The following is a 4,844-nucleotide window of genomic DNA, read 5'->3' on the forward strand; positions in this document are numbered from 1 at the left end:
CATGGTGGGTCTGTGTTTGAAGATTTTGCTCAAAGGCCCATGCTCCTGGACTATGGGTTTGCAAACAAATGGGCAGACTGTGCTGGCACAGACTCTGCCTTTCAGGAAGTACTGAAGGAATAGGTTTAAATGGATCAAATTCTCAGAAACCCAGCCTGTGGATTGTGTCTTAGATTTTTAGGGTGTACTGTTTGTTTTATTTTGTTTCTTTGTTTGCTTATCTCCAAAGCTGATATGAAGAAAAGATGGAAACAGCCTCCTGAAGGTCAAGGTGAGACTGACCAACACCTGATTGCTGGTATCCACCAGCAGTAATAAATCCCTGATCACGGGTGCTGGAAGTCTCTTTAGAGAAACAACATTGCTGCAGGGGACCAACAACTAGTCCTGACCTTCTTTACACAGCCATTCTCTGGGAAATGTATCCCCTGAAGTCAATGTGGATTCTGCCTGGGTAAGGATTTTGAATGCTCAGTTTTACCTCAGATGGGAATGTTATCCCAATATGAACTCCAGGCTCATGCCACCAAAATCCAAAGAGCTTTGTGTGTGCATTGTGCTTTGCACCTCCACATTTCTTGTCCATGATATCAATTTATTAAGTACTGTGAAAAACTTACTAGATCTCTCAAGCATCAGAGATTAAATCTGCAGAGCACCTTTTTTTTTTGCCAGGATGCAGCCTCAAGGGTAGATGGGCAGTGCATCCTTTAATACCACTGTAATACCACCAATTTCTTTAACACTTTGGAAACTATTGGATATTCAAACTGATGCTCCCCAAGGCAGCGAACAAAAACCTCAGAACTTCAGTCAACCAAAGTAAAAACCAAGTAACCAACCAAAAAACCATTAGTAACCATAAGAAAGAAACAATCACTGATAGTGGTAGGAGTTGTTTTATCAGATTTATCCCCTTAAACCACCTATTTTGCTGCAGTTGCTGTCAGTAAGTTTCCTTCGGATACAGCTATGTACATGGTCTAATTCTGCCAAATGCATCTCTTCAGGAGGCAAACCATGTGTCTAGTATAGTCTCTCTTTGTCAGGACTTCTAATTGTAGTACTTCTGACAATTGTAGTACCTTAAGTGCAAGAAGTTTTGCAGTAAATGGTCACTTTGGTATTTATGCTTCTTTTAATGCATTTTATGTTGACTGGGTAGTGTAAGAGGTCTTATCCATTCCTATGTTCCCCTGGGGCACTTTCAATTTTCCAGTCCTCTGGCACAAGCTGCCTTTTGCAAAGGAATGATTCCTGTAAAGGCATTGCCTCATTTTGTTTTCCATATTCTAACAAATCCTTAAATTATGTTGTCAGTTGAAAAATACAGAACATATTTTGTTAGCATGGAACATTGGTCACATTAGTTTCACAATGCCTCATTGAAGGATCCAATATGTCAGAAAATTGTCCTAAGCTTTGCTGTTTATTGAGGCTTAATAGGTGCCCTTGTCCCTTTTATTAGAGCCATGATGCAATACTTGTTCTTTTTCTGTTCCCAAGACATTTCGCTTATCTCCTTCACCCTTACTCCTAGTGTCCATTAAATGGGAGTAGCGCTTTCAGATCTTTGAGATTTGTGAAAAATGTTACATGAGGAGATAGACTTTGTTAATTACAAAAATTTTATTTTATCTTTTAGCTTTCATCAGAAGAAAAACACCCGGATTGAAATGCCAACAACAAATAATAGGTAAAGGATGCTCCCCTGTTGCTTCACAGGTCTGTTATGTAACAGAAAACATTCAGCCCTGGGTGCAGGAGAGTTGTGGTTCCCGTCCCTCTCTAAAGAATCCTCTTACAGAAGGTTGCAGCAGCCCAGCCTCACGCAGGTGCTGTGCTGCAGGCATTTCAGGCTGTGCATTTCAGCCCGTGCCCTCGGCTGGACTGTCGAGGACAGGTTGCAATTCCTGTCCTTCCTGCAAAATGACAGTATGTTTTCAGCCATGTCACTCACTGCTCACAAGCCCCCTGTTTTGCTGTGCATCAAAAGTTCATTTAATTACCTTCCTTCCATTTTCTTTAGGTGTTGGTGATATGCACTCTCTCCACCCAAATCAGATAACTGGCACATCAATACTTAGAAGGCTCAGGAGAAGAAGAAAACATCAATATTTCACTGAACACAAAAAGTTGCACAACTCCCCACTCTTTATTTTAATGTCAGCTGTGGTTAGTTCGTCGTTTTTCTTTTTTTTCTGTAAGATGAGTGATTTCCACTTTTTTTTGAATCCCACCTGTGCAAATAGCTTGTTTTTCTCCCTAGCAAGTGTTAACAAGGAACTGCGAGGGCTTTGTTCAGGCTCAGTAGTCAGGCAGTCCTGGGGCGTCTGACTTCTAGGAAAAGCCACAGCAGGAACAAATGAGAGCCAGCCCACGCACCAGGCACAGCTTTTGCTGGTCCTCAGCTTCGTGTTCCAGCTCACACTCGTGGTAAATGAATCGCCGTCAGCGACTGCAACGCCGATCAGCGCCGGGAGCACAGATCGGGACGAGCTGGATGCTTCATCATGGAGCTGCCCTTAGAAACGATGGCCCATTATAAGGCAGCTTCACCCTCCTCAGCGGAGCCCACGGCAATTTAGGACTTACTTTGCTCACTTTAGTCCGTGCAATTTCGTCCTTTGTGTGAACCAGATCATGCAAATGGGGGCACCGGAGTCACAGGGAAGTCGAGTTCCACACGAGGACTGGCATGAGAAGGAGCAGCAATTAGCTCTAAATTCACTCTACCAGCCTGTCATTTCTGCACTCTCCCCTGCTGCTCTGCAACTGGAAGCCTTGTGCTCTAGAAGAAGGGGAGAAGAACATTTTGCTCATGCTCATATTAATCAAGTCATCTTGTGAGCTGCTGAATCTGTGAAATTGTATCTCCCATGGAGTTCGGTGGTAATGACTGTCTTCGATGTGGACTCTCTGGTGTCTAATAATACAGTAATATTTCTGCAGTGGATGCACTCCCAGCATTTTTTCTCCTCTGCCTGCCTACTTCTACAGCACTTGTAGGCAGCTCAAATCTTTGAGACTTCTATCCCTTGTCAAGTTTGATCAAACTCAGTTCACAGGCTCAAAAATTATTTAGGAGGGACCGACTGGCACTTGCACAGACAGTGTGGTCTCATAAGCTTCCTTTCCATGGGAAACTAGGCTACCAACCTAGCAACGGGGTGAAAAAAAGCCATCCTGCTAGCAAGGAGGACCTAAACACCAGGAGGAAAGAGGGGAGGTGGGAGAGGAAAGTGAAGCTGTTTTGAAGGGGAAAAATTTGCTGCCTTGTGGCTGCAGAGCTCTCACACACTTAAAGGACCAGCCTTGGAGTGACATGCTGGAGAAATTATTCTCCAGGAGATGGAAAGCTCTCTCATGAAAATTGGTAAGGGAAAGAAATGACCTGGATTCATCTCACCACCTGGCACACTGAATGGATATCTCTATAGTAAGGATTGTCACTGGTGACACTCGTTCCTCCCTGTGGACTAGAAGAAGACACAGACCCAATTAGCATGCAACCTGTATGCCTGCAGCATCTAAAGCGAGGTGTGTCCTATCCCAAAGGGAATTATCTTCTTCCCACTCTCTCCTTCAGACCAAAGTTTTCCATGGTGCTGCTGCAGGGTTTGTTACTTCATGTACTACATTTGTATTTTAGAAAAGCTGCTGTGTGTCTTAATAGCTGCAGATGTATGCATGGTTTTACTGGGCATTTATTATCACTTATCCTCTTTGCACTGAAACCTTTCCTGTCCTTGTATCTTATGGAATAAAATTCTTTAAGTGAGCGTTAATGGTTCTATGGTTCTACTTTACAAATTAGGGAGCTGTCATCCCACTTCTGTTTGCTATCATACAATGTTCGAGGCTGTCAAAAGTGTTATAGTGCATACTCGCACAAATTGATATTTAATTTCAGTAATTATAATGTCACTAATTGTGCTTTTGCACCTGTTGCAATTACTCACATTCATCTATTGAGCCCTTCTTTGTTCTTTCTATATTTAGGCGTTCCCTTATTCTTTAATCTTCCCTGCCTATGGCAGATCATACAAACAATGAAACTTGGAAATAAAAGCTCAGACCTTGCCATCAATTTCCATGTGCCAGATGAATGGAATAGTTTGGAACTCTGTGTGTACCTGGAGTGCAGAATGTGCTCAAAATCCCACTGAGTATTTTTATGTAATTTTTATGAGGCTTAGAGGGGGTCTGGTTATCCAAATGTTGCACAGCACAATTGTTTATACTGGCCTACTCCTGAAAACTTCCTAATTTTTAGGGGGCTTTTTTGCTTGTAGCCTTTCACTTAAAATTACTCCAGGACTGCTGCGGCAGCTCCCTTCATCTGGCCCTTTCACCAGCACTCTTTTCCTCACAGCCTTCCAGGGGTGAATTTTTATGCCATATTTCCTGGGAAAAGGCTTCCTATACTTCAGCCATCCTCCTGTGCTCTCCTCTACCTTTTCATCACATTGCTGCCAAGTTATAATTCATATCATTCAGCACTCAAGTTCCCACACTCTTTCCACTTGGTGCCTTCTAGATCCATGAGTACATATTACATATGAAGAGTTTATAGTAGTAGTTTTAATATAGGATAAGTGATACCTGATTAAAAATTCATACAAGGCGCATCAACCAATTAGTGTGCAACATTCAAAATTGTACTTAATCATACTTAATCAAGCATAATCCAGCCAGTGCCAGCATTGCCATCAGACAAAAATCACTGGAAGGCAACTTGAGCAGGCTTTACCAAAGGGTATAATTTTACTGGGGGGTGGCAGTTGATAGGACAGTGATACCCTGCTGCACTGGAGCAGACACCAGGAGAGGATGGCCACCTG

At 42.8% G+C, this 4,844-nt stretch overlaps 1 long non-coding RNA gene across 1 annotated transcript; it reads left to right on the top strand.

Moving 5' to 3' along the window:
• Positions 1 to 1,596: 1,596 nt before the first annotated feature.
• On the top strand, positions 1,597 to 3,788 carry LOC132327246 (uncharacterized). Its single transcript, XR_009486500.1, has 2 exons — positions 1,597 to 1,696; positions 2,030 to 3,788. It is a non-coding gene; the product is annotated as an uncharacterized LOC132327246 (long non-coding RNA).
• Positions 3,789 to 4,844: the final 1,056 nt, after the last annotated feature.

This window comes from Haemorhous mexicanus, chromosome 1 (assembly GCF_027477595.1).
Source record: "Haemorhous mexicanus isolate bHaeMex1 chromosome 1, bHaeMex1.pri, whole genome shotgun sequence".
Lineage (NCBI taxonomy): Eukaryota > Metazoa > Chordata > Aves > Passeriformes > Fringillidae > Haemorhous > Haemorhous mexicanus.